A 12,160-nucleotide genomic window follows, 5' to 3' on the forward strand; every position below is an offset into this window, starting at 1 on the left:
CCCATCAATTCATGGTTTCCCCTCTGTTCTTATACCATCTACTCCTGAAATCAACCATCCTTTCCTTTCTGTTTTTCAGAAGCTAAGCCTTAGTTATTTCACTCTTTCATATTTTACTCTGTCTTTCAGCCTAATGTTTATCTCTAAAACCATTCTCCTCCTGTTGTAAAGCATCATCCCCTTTTCAGAGTACTTAATCATTTCACAGTATGTAATCATTAAATACCTAATCTTAAGTTGATTTTGATGATCCTAATTTTTATTACTTCTAAAAACAAAAGAAAGATAATAAAGAAAATAAAACCTTGGGGGTACAATGAAAGTACTAGTACCTCTTCAACAGTCAAATTAGTCTGTAATGTGAACTGACCCAACAAACAATGCTTACAGTATTGCTAAGTAAGATTATTTTGTTAGTAACTAAATCTTCCAGTAAAATAAATACCATCAATGATTCCATTTTATATTTTGTTTTAATTTTCGCCTAATTAATTCAATTACGAGCACGGTTTACTCATCAGAGAGCTACTAGTGTGTGTTGCACTTTTGCATGGGGGCGTAATTTCCTGCTATGAAATAGGAACAACAAAAGTTTTAATAATATTACAAAAATTTTTGAAAACTTGCTTTATTCTTTTTAGTCATACTTTAATCAAATTGTTATCATATATTGCACGAGTTTAATTAGTGGGTTAATTTGGATTTTCAAAACCCTGCATAGCCGTTTTGCAGATTTTGCAATTTTTTACACCCGCACCCTTAATTTACTCTCGCATGGCGAGGTTTGCAAAAGTTTTGGTGGAAATTGTATTCTCATTTGATCTTAATAATTGTACAAAATTTCATCATTAGGCAAGGTCAGGAAGTCTGTTAAATTATTACAACTGCAACCTTGAAAAAAATCTTCCATTCATGGCGTTGAAAGAACAAACAACAGGTGATGTATAGAACAAACAATAAACAGGCAAACAAACTATAGGTTTTCTTAACAAAATAAAATGATGCACCTAGTTAAAAATAACACTTTATCATCACATGCTGAATTGAGACCAGTCTCCCTTTTTTTAAGTCAGTTAAAAATTTAAAAAAAAATAATAATTTACTACATTTACATTATATTTACTGGATGAATTTTCTTAACTTTTCTTTAACTGGATTGTAAATTGTCTTTGCCTGCTGGTGTTTTAATAATATACTGCAGTTCATGCAGTACAGAAGGTAAGGGATTCTCTCACATGAACAACACACTTAGAATTTGTACAACACACTTTTCAATTTGTGTTTATTAAACTCTTCATACTGTTAAAAAATCGTGTTGATGCAATAACAAGAGAAAGATTTGTAATCTTTTTTTTTTTGAAAAGTCAAGCAATTTTAAAAAGATACAAGATTTTGCTTAAGCAAAGCGATTAATAATTTTTTTTTTAAATTTAATGATTAATTTTCCATACAAGCTTGAAGATTATGCATTAGGCTATTTATGATGAAGAAATCTTTGTAGCAAATGAAAAATACCAAGTCTAACCTCAATTTGAATCTAGGACTTCATGATAATAAGCTAGCATTCCCAATCCAGCATGTAGACCAGCACTTTTATAAAGTATAATGTTTTACGACAGCAGAATATGAAAAATAGGAAAACAAAAAAGACAAGGATGTTTAAAATGTGTAATTGTAATATAAAGTTAAAAATAAGGTAGTTGAAAAATTAAGAGATTTTGGATGAATTAGAGAGGAGATGCTTTTAATAGAATTCTAAGAAAAGAAAACTAGGTTAAGGCATCTAGGATACATTAGCACAAAAGGAAAGTAACAATTATAAGGAACAGAAAATACAGTATTACAAAGCAAATGATTAAAAACATAACAAATATTAAAAATATGCTGAGATTAAAAGATCAGTACAAAACAGAAAGCAATCTAGATATCTAATATAAATATGTAACCAGTTACAGAAAATTCTATTTTAACTTTTCATTAACCAAATTACAACTAGCACAGGAAAGTAAGTAAATAATATAATTTTATCAGAATTATATAGTATTTCAATTTGTTTTATTTGCAGATAAATAAAAATGTATAACTACATTTCATTTTTTCAACTACAAATTTGTTTAAATAATAATATGTAGAGCATCTACAACAGAGAAGGGAAAAAATAACCAGATTGTGTTCAGGTAAGAAAAAGGAAATTGATATCAGAGGAGATTGTCTTCAAATCTAAGTGTGATAAATCTCTAAAAGACTTAAATAAAAATAAGATTGTAAAGAAAGATGATACATACCATTTGAATTATTGTCTTATTTAGTAAAAGTATGACAGGATTGACTACATACTGTACATTATAACCATGTATAATTTATGAGTCAAGAGAAGAACAGCAATCATTAAACATGAAGGCATGAGTGAAAATATTTTGAAATAATTTATTAAAATCTGTTTCACACAATTTAATCTGATTTTACAATACAAACTACACTTAATTTTTTAAACAACATTAATTTGGCAGCTCAAAAAACATTTTTCTGAATTACTTTTAAAATCAATCAATATTTTATAATATTTTTATTAAAATTTATAACAACTTTATTTTAGATACTGACTATTTTCAATTTTTTTTTTTGTACTTAGTTAAATGTAAATAAAAAAATAATGGTATTCAAGTTTTAACTATTTATATATACATACAGTTAAAATGTGTCAAATAAATTTAATAAAAGTTCTGGTAACAAACAATACATATTTTATGACTGATAGGAGGTCATATTCTAAAATAAATGTTATAAATCAATGTTGTTTAATTTTGCAATACGTAACTGAATTATCTAATAAAGATTTATTAAAATATTTTTAAAAAGATTAAAAGGTCCAAACAAAATTGTTCATAGCAAAAGGATTTAAAACTTTGAACATCAATAATTAAAAGTGTTATTTTTTCTTGTTGGACTCTTAACCCTTTGCACTCTTTTTGCTTACAGTGCAGGCCAAGATGGCTTCCCCATGCGTTCTCAATATTTTAGAGGTTGCTCTCCTTACAGCTCTCTTGTCCTGCATTGCGGGTCACAATTACTTACATCATTAACTCTCTGTACATTGTGACATTGTTGTGCCTGTCAGCTCTGATTTATTTATGCATCATATACACAACTGATGTTAAATGCTTATTCAAACGTTCAAGTTATTTTAATTGATTTTTATTGTATTAATTGTAATTAAGGATCATGTTTTAACTTAGTACTTCAATTTTAATTCCAGAAAAAAATTACTCCATAGCTGTATTGTATCTTACCATTATAAAAAGTAATAATAAAGACTGCCTAAAACAAGGCATGGAATGAAAATTGTATATATATGTGTCCCAAAAACATTTTTTAATGTCAGGGTGATTAAGAAACATTTTCATAACAATGACTTTTATCATGGTACTGTATATAAAAATATTTTAACATAATTATAAAAATTACAATATGAACAAAATTTCTCCTTATTAGCCATGACTGTAGTAAAAAACAAACTTATAAACAAAATAATAAAGATTTTAAAACTCCACTTACAACACTAATATTCAGGCCAGTGAACGTGAAACAAATAACTAATATTCTCTCCTACACTTTCGTTCAAGAACCATAAATACAAATATAATTAGCTAAACATAAAAAAAAACCATTAAAAGATCACAAAAAAAAAAACATTTGTGAAAGCATGACTACAAGTGTTTATTGCACAAGGAAAGTAAACAGGTGTTGTTAGACCATTATAATGTTTTGAATGTAAGCACATACAAATATAGTTTAGTTATCAAATAAAAGATAATTTTGTTTACTTTGAAAAAAATTGTTAACAAAATACATTTCAATAAACATTTAATTAATTTAACAGCGCTAATATTGTCAGTATGACAAAACAAGGGAATTATTTGTCACTTTGAGTAATATCTAACATATGAATAAATTTTATAGCTACATATAGTATCAGATTTGTCGATGTGTTATTTCTAAATGAAGCCATGATTTGATTTCACTTTATAGAAACACATAAAATGTCATATAAAATAAATAAAAGCTGTACCTTAGTGGCCTGCAATGCTGGCCAAGAAAGCGTTTGAGCATAATGACTTTGGCCTGCGTGGCAAGCCAAGAGAGCTGTGAGGACAGCCTACATAATAATCAATCACGGCTGAGTGCTATATGGTGATGTCCTACATAACAAGTCAAGAGTTGAGGGACACATTAGTAACATTTTTCCATGCTGCAAAGGGTTAATTCTATTCAAATCCTCAATTTAACATAAAATGTTAAATCGACTTGTTATGCAGTCGATATGAGGGTAATAAAAAGTCGATATGAGGGTTATTTCAATGACCTTAACTGTAATTTTAAGTTTGATTTTCATCAACAAAAAAATTTCTTTTTACTATAAGTAATGATAAGATGTTACTACACGTTTATTTAAACATATGTACAAAATGTTTATAAAAACCGTTTCAATAATTCAGGGGATGGTCTTCCACATCGAAATAAAGGAAAAACTTTACATCAACATATGTCTGGAAAGCTTAGTTACTGGCTATCTGCCATTTTATAACATATAGATTTATTTCTCAGGAATGGTTAATCATATTGAGTTGAAATTTCAGTTAACTGCTAGGGTACCTAGAGATTTACTTGAATAAAAATAATGAACCTGATCTCTCACTCCATTTTAAAATGGTGCCCATGTAAACTTTTTAATTGGTTAATATCTTTACAACTGCTGGTTTATTTAAATGTTAAATTATTACAAAAATGTTAAGCATTTTATGGTAAAGAAAATGAATCTAATTTATTCAAATCCATTCATAAATAACAAAAGTTATGGCAAAAATTCTTGATGTGAGTCAGATTAAAAAAAACAGTTTTCATTTTATCCCAAATAAAATTAAATGATTCAACACAATCTCAACTAAAATAATTTTATTAATTAATGTTATCTTGTAATAAATTATAATAATATTGAAAATATTACTGAAATCATGAAAATATTATAATAATAAATAATATTAATACTGAAAAATAATTTGCATTAAAGCAGATGTTGTAATTAATAAGTCACTGTTGTACTGTAAATAAAAACTAATACCCAGTTTGTCTTTTACTATTGACCAAGTGAATACATTGATATGTACTGTACTAGTTAATTAATCACATTTTTTAATGTTACCTTATTCAACATGGTGATAAGTAATGTGAATATATTTTTACTAGCTTAGAAATGGCTGATATGCATTTAATATATGATCCCACAAACTGCAACACCCTTGAAGCAAGACAGCTGTACCAGGAACACTTTCCCAATTGAGTATTACCTTCTCACTCCATGTTTTCATCAATTCGTAGACAGTTGACCAGGAGGCTTAAAAACATGGTAAATCAGTATGGCTATGTTCAATATGTAGACCTGAATTCAAGGAGGGTGTGTTAGTGAAATATCTAACCACCCAAAAAAGGTACTAGAGAGGTAGCCTTGGAAGTCAGTGTTAGTAATTAAACAGTTTGGGATGATTTGCATGAGTGGCAATTCCAAGCACATCACTATCAGCAATACAAGATATTTTACCTCAAAATTTTACTTACCATTCCAGCTATGCCAATGACAGCTGAATATGTACTAATTCAAATCTTTTTAAAGATATTTTCTTTACCGATGAGATTCTTACACCCATAACATGCTCATGTGGTCAATTGAAAACATTCATGATATCTCAGAGAACCATCACTAGTATCAGTTTTCGTAAATGTATGGGCTAGTATTCTGGATGACCAATTATTTGTTTTACCTGAAACATTCACTGGTGAAAAATATTTTCATTTCTTGATGGCTGATCTTCCACTTTTAGTCAAAGGTTTGTTATTTAATACACACAACAAAATGTGGTTCATGCTGGATGGGGCACAGGCTCATTACAGATTACAAGAAGTTTAAGATCATCTAAATGAAGCAAATCCAAACAAATGGATTGGTCAAGGAGGCCCAGTAGCATAGCCTGCAAGGTCTCTCGACCCCAATCCTTTAACTTTTGTTTATGGAACCATTCAAAGACAATTGTATGCAAAACCCCATGAATATAATAGAAGAATTCTAAATGGGATTGACAGATTTGTCAAACACCTGGCATCTTTGAGAGTCCGTCAGTCAATGAAAAAATTGCCTGAATACATGTATTTTGCATGAGGGTAACCACTTTGAACAGCTGCTATAGTTTCTTTTATTATCTGATACAGTAATTTATTGCTGTTAAATAAATTTTAATTGAAAACAAAAAAAAAGTTTGTTTAATAACTAGCATGTTCATTAAATGAAAAATATGTAATTCTGATTATTTTTTCAATATTAATATTATTTTTTTATTATGTATATTTTTATGATTTCAGTAATATTCTATTTCATTGTAATATTTTCAGATTGTTATTAATTACAACATCTGTTTTAATGCAAATTATTTTTCAATATTAATATTACTTATTACAATATTTTAATGATCTCAATAATATTCCATTTTACTGTAATATTTTCAATATTATTATAATATAATTTATTATAATAATATTGAAATTATTCCATGTGGAGTTATTTAATTTTATTCAGGAGGAAATGAATATAGTGCTTGTATGTATTCTTTGTAATCTCTTGGTAAATGTACAACCAGCCATCTGATGTTGAAAGTATGGTTTACATACTAATCGGTTTTATTTTCTTATGATTATCTTTTGAATATGTTAAATGTGATTGTGAAAATACCACTGTAACTCTATTTTTCCTATTTTATATTTTATTAACATATGTTTCTTGGTGTTATTAAATTTTCTTAAAATAATAATTTAATTTTCATATGTTTCTTGTTGTGTTAAATTTTGCTATTATTTTTTATTTTATTTTTTAGATGATTAAAGAGCTTGCAGACTGAAAAAAATACAAGAGCAGCAAAGATAGAGATGAAAAGAGGCAGGAGAAATGTTTGATTTTCATTATTTCTTGTTACACTTACATTCGGTGGTTTTGCAACACCTTCCAAAATGCAACCGTAACCAAAGGTGGAAACTATCATGCTGATGGGTGGATGGCTCTATGTAGTAAGTCTCTAATGATGGTCTCAGGCACCTGGGTGAACCCAGTTGTATTTAGTTCCAGCCTCTGTATCTCTACAAAGATGTCTTGTATTTATCTTGTTTTAGTGGAACCAAAATTTCCTGTCCTCAAGGAACTCAACATGGTTGTTGGTGCATCTAAAAACCCACTAATACTTTTTGTGAAAAGGTCTCACTGAGTGTTGTCTGATGAGGACAACAGTTCGGAAGAAAAGAAGAATATAAATAGTGACACATCGAATCTACAATACAAAAATATTCAATTCATAGTTTTGCAAAAGGTGACTACTTCAGGAAGGTGACTACTTTATAAAGTCTTGCCTTTCCTGATGCATAAGGTAGTAATAGGTTCAAGTAATTCCCCCAGAGAACATTAGAAAATTGATAGACAGGTTGATACTGATAGAAACTTTCAGTGACAAGCAGAGTTGATCGCTCTTATGTCTGACCAGTATAGGTGGTATAAATATAAGTGCGGTATATTACAAAAGTTTGAATACCAGCCGAGGAGTAATTACTTGCCGAGATCTTCTGGAGATCGATGTGAGTGAAATTGCCAAAGAGCTTCATCTCTAAGATGTTATAAACGTGAAGAAAATAATGAAATGTCAGTGGGATGGAGGAATCTACTCCTTCCCTTATAATAATGTTCAAACTTCCCATACTACTGCAGAAAATAAAAGCAGGTTACCTGTAATTTAGAGTACGACCATTCATCCCCAGCCCAAGGCAATTTTTCCAGTGTCAAAGGTATGGCCACACTAACTTCTTGCTTGAACATTATAATATGTACTTGATGCATAAAAGGTCACAACAACACTGACTGCAAGGGGAAGAAAAATGGGCTAACTATGGAGGGTCACATTCAGCTTGCTCACGAGATTGCTACTCTTTTAAAGAAGAGAAGGTTCTTTTTGGCCACATGAAGAGGATATAAAAAGACATATAAGAAAATATAAATTCAGGTAATCAACAGTGCGAATCATGCAGAAAATTAGAACAGCTTGTTTAGATGTTATCTGATTAGGTGGCTGCGCTCACAGCCCCTATTTCAGAGCTAACTAAGAGTACAAGCAAAAAGCTCAGTGGTGAAATTGTAGCATCTCTGTCATTATGTGGAGGTCCCGGGTTTGAATCCTGGTTGGGCATTGCATTTTTCATACGCTACAAAATTCCAAAGATATGTTGGTGGATGAAGTTTTCGAAGAAGCAATGCACTTCCTAAAAATTATAAACACAAAATAGAAAAACCAAATAATATTTAATAAATAACTTGCAAAAAGAATTTAATATTTTTCAAAATGTATTTTTTATGAGTACAAATATTATTCAGTGGAATGTTTGCAATCTCCCTTCTCACCTTGAGGATATCAAAATCCTGCTAAAGGAAGGAAATCCTTTAATACTTTGTCTGCAGGAGACTCACCATTGTGCCTAGGATGTGTCCTTCTGCAGCTATATCTGTGAAAGATGGGACCAGCAAACTGAGGGCAGAGGATGTGAAGGTGTGGCTTTTTCCTAAAGGAAATCTTATTAGCCCCACATATTCCGCTAGTGACAAACATCCCTGCAGTCTCAGTGAAGATATTGGTACCTTTTAAAATGAAAATCTGCAACTTATATATTCCACCTAATTCAGATTTCAATGAGGATGATTTGTCCAGTCTATTTTCACAGATTCCTTTACCCTGCCTAAGATAATTTTAATGCCCATCACTATCTATGGAACTCACAATCATGTTCTTCCCGAGGTACTATAATTGATCAACTGAAGTAGAACTTAGATTGATGGGTCGTACATGATTATGTCATCTTCATTGGGTATATTTTCGTTCATCGATCTGTCCTTGTGTCCAGCATTCCTACTCCCACGTCTTGCCGGGCGCGCGCTTCCAAAAACTTCTTTGGATGCGATCACACACCGGTTGCTGCCTCAGTCGTTAATAGTGATTGATTTATCTCAGTCAGCCTACTGTCTCTACTTACATCAGGTTTCTGGGTTTGATTTGTGATAGCCGTCTTACTTGGGTCACACATATCAGGGATTTGAGTGTTCCAAACTTTTGGATATGATGCGGGTCCTAAGTAACACCGACTGGGGGGGCCGATCGCTCGTGTATATTACGTTTTTACTACTCCCTTGTTTGTTCCCATTTGGATTATGGTTGTATCGCCTATTCCTCAGCTCGTCAAACCGTACTTAAGATGCTGGACGGTGTGCATCATTCTTTTCTACTGCTTGCCACGGGTGCGTTTAGATCGAGCCCTATCACAAGCTTACTTGTAGACAGTGGTGAGCCATCACTTTGGGATAGACGAGACCCAGTGTTGCCGTGGGGCTCCTCTTGCAGGAACTCTCGTCATGAGGAAGTGGTCCTCTGCTGGTTACGGTTGGGGCATACGAGGATCACACACAAATATCTAATGTTGGGAGGAGACCCACCCCTGTGCACAAGATGCAACTGCCGCATGACTGTGCACTACATTCTCGTGGACTGCATATGTTATGCGGCATTGCGTAGTCAGTTTAATATACCCAGCAGGATTCGTGATGTCTTGGGTAATGATGGCAGGGTTTTGGAGCGAATGTTTCTCTTTTTGCATAGTACTGGGTTACTGCAAAGGATTTAATATACTTATATATGTTTTTCTGTAAGGAGAGTTTTTTAATAATTTTAACCTTTATTTTCGATTTGATTTTTTAGTTTAATTTTACTATCCGGGGTGGGGATTTTTGCACAACCCATCAGAGTTAGGCAAGTTTTTATACTTTCTTTATTCTATTATTTTATCTTTAATGTTTTGTCAACTTTGTCTGTGATATTAGTTTTGGGTTTTATTTTGCCTTCTTGGCTTGTTTTAGTAAATTTTTATTATATGATTAATGTTATATTTGCACCTTGTATAGCTTACTATTTTGAAGTTATATTACCCTTTTAATAATACCGGGCGATTATAACGCCCAAACGTTTATTGCCCACAAACAACCAAAAAAAAAGTTCCATAAAAAAAACAAGTTAGAAAAAATTAAGACAAATACCATTAGAGCTAAAGAACATATTTTCCAAATTAAATTTAGTTCCTGTAAAATCTCTTTTTGTGTTAGCCATTTCCAAACAATAGTGAACAATTGGATGCTGCTTGTAGCATTTTTGGTGTATCACCTCCATCAGAATTGAAAAACATTAAGCATGGATCAAGGGCTATCAACATTAAAATTTAAAATAAATAAGATTATCACAAGTGTGTTCCTGTTTCAGAATGCATTGTAAGTATGCATTGCAAGTATTTACAAATTTCACTTAAGGAAAGGATGATCAGTGGTAGATAGTTGAAGTGGAAGATATTAGCCCTGAAAATGACAATCTGCAGGTTCATTTTTTCTACCCAGCTGGACCATGTACATCATTTCAAAAGTCTCAACAAGACAAAGTGTGGTACTGATCTGCAAAATCCTGATAAAGTTGACGTCATTTAACTACCCGACAAGTTGTTCTCAGACAATTTCAAGACAATTATCATAAGAGATATCAACTGCTGGTTAACCACACTAAATAATAAACTTTCATTGCTACAAAAACAGGCTCAGGCTATTTCATGGAAGAATAATTTTTTTCCACAGTGTTTACAAAAATAAACCAATATAGAAATAAAAATGAATTCTTGAAAAAAGAATTAAGGAACTCATTGAAATCTCAGTTTGGGTAAGTTTTACAGGCATTTTTGAATCAAAATTGTATTAGATTACTGGTATTGGTTAAGTTATCATTGAATTACAACCTATTACATTTTCAAAATATTGAAAACATAATATTCAACAACATAGGGGCTAAACATAAAAAAAATGTAAAGTGCAAAGAAGACACGAACCCCTTTGGAGCACTTATTTAGCTGCTAGTCAAAATATGGTGTTTCGACTAGCAGGTGTTTCATGATTTTTGAGAGGTTATAACTTTTTATTTAGTACAATACACAAGAAACATTTTAATTTGCCAAAAACATCTACAATAACACTGCAAGTAGTGCGAATTTGAGATTTTTATCACCAGCTTCATCAGAGTTATCTGAAGCCAAAATTTGAATTATTCAAAAATTCATAAAATTTTAGAGGTTTATACATCACCATTAATTAAAATAATTCAAACTGTGTATGCCATTCCTTCCTCTTGAATAAATTACCAAAAGTGAAATTTCACAGTTTTTCATGTTCTTTATTGGTAATTTTCTCATAGAAAGAAGAGAAATAGGTAAATAAACCAGTGGACCAATCTTTTACCTTGAGAAAATATGATTAAATTGCTTTTTGTTTCATCCTTCTAGGATGAATAGTTTTTTAGTTTACAAAAATAGGTGTGCGCACCATAACAAAAATGGCCGCCACAGGTAAACTGCTTAAATAAAAAAAATATTAAAAAAATAGTTAAAGGTCCTGATACATATAGTAAACAAGTGGGCAAGTTTCAATTTTTTTTTTAATTGATCAAGCAACCAGCTATGTTTTTGACATATATTTTTTTAAATATTTTTTAACAATTCTTTTCTTAAATTTAATTTTTTTGTTAATCTTATAAAAAAGTTTGTACTTATGCGTTAACGGGTCCACTCAATTTTTGTTGTAGGTACTGTTAAGTATTCTATTTAGTTTAATTTTGTTAATATGTTGAATATAATTTCTTAATTTTAATTAGTTGACATCAGTGAGCATGGGTTATGTTTGGTTAGATTTTGCTAATTCAGTGTTCTTACAAATCATAAGTACATCAACATAAGCTTGTCTGTAATTAACGTTAAATATACAAATTGTACACAACTTATTGATAACAAAATTTAAACTCAATAATTAATATATAATAGCAACAGAAAACAGCAATACTTTAAAACAGTGAAAATCGAATGCCCCCCCCTGCCATATTAAAACAAATCCCACAAATTGTAAATTTTTACTAAATTATACCCACAGAGAAAGAGAACTACAAAATAAAATTTTTTTCTTTTGAATTTGGAAATTTTGATGCTTAAATCTTATTTTGGTATC

General features: G+C 30.8%; 1 protein-coding gene across 6 annotated transcripts in view; it reads right to left on the reverse strand.

Annotated features, from left to right (window-relative positions):
• The window catches only part of LOC142321891 (hexosaminidase D-like), an 83,873-nt gene that overhangs the window by 70,543 nt on the left and 1,170 nt on the right, over window positions 1–12,160 (reverse strand). For 2 of the 6 annotated variants that reach the window (XM_075360393.1, XM_075360402.1), the window contains exon 2: window positions 1,526–1,590. The exons of 3 other annotated variants lie outside the window; for them this stretch is intronic. The gene's annotated coding sequence lies outside the window, so the exon portion shown is untranslated. Of the gene's footprint in view, window positions 1–1,525; window positions 1,591–3,555; window positions 3,648–12,160 lie in introns of all 6 variants that reach the window. One more of the 6 variants, XM_075360418.1, reaches the window with a different exon arrangement.

Source organism: Lycorma delicatula, chromosome 1 (assembly GCF_047948215.1).
Source record: "Lycorma delicatula isolate Av1 chromosome 1, ASM4794821v1, whole genome shotgun sequence".
Lineage (NCBI taxonomy): Eukaryota > Metazoa > Arthropoda > Insecta > Hemiptera > Fulgoridae > Lycorma > Lycorma delicatula.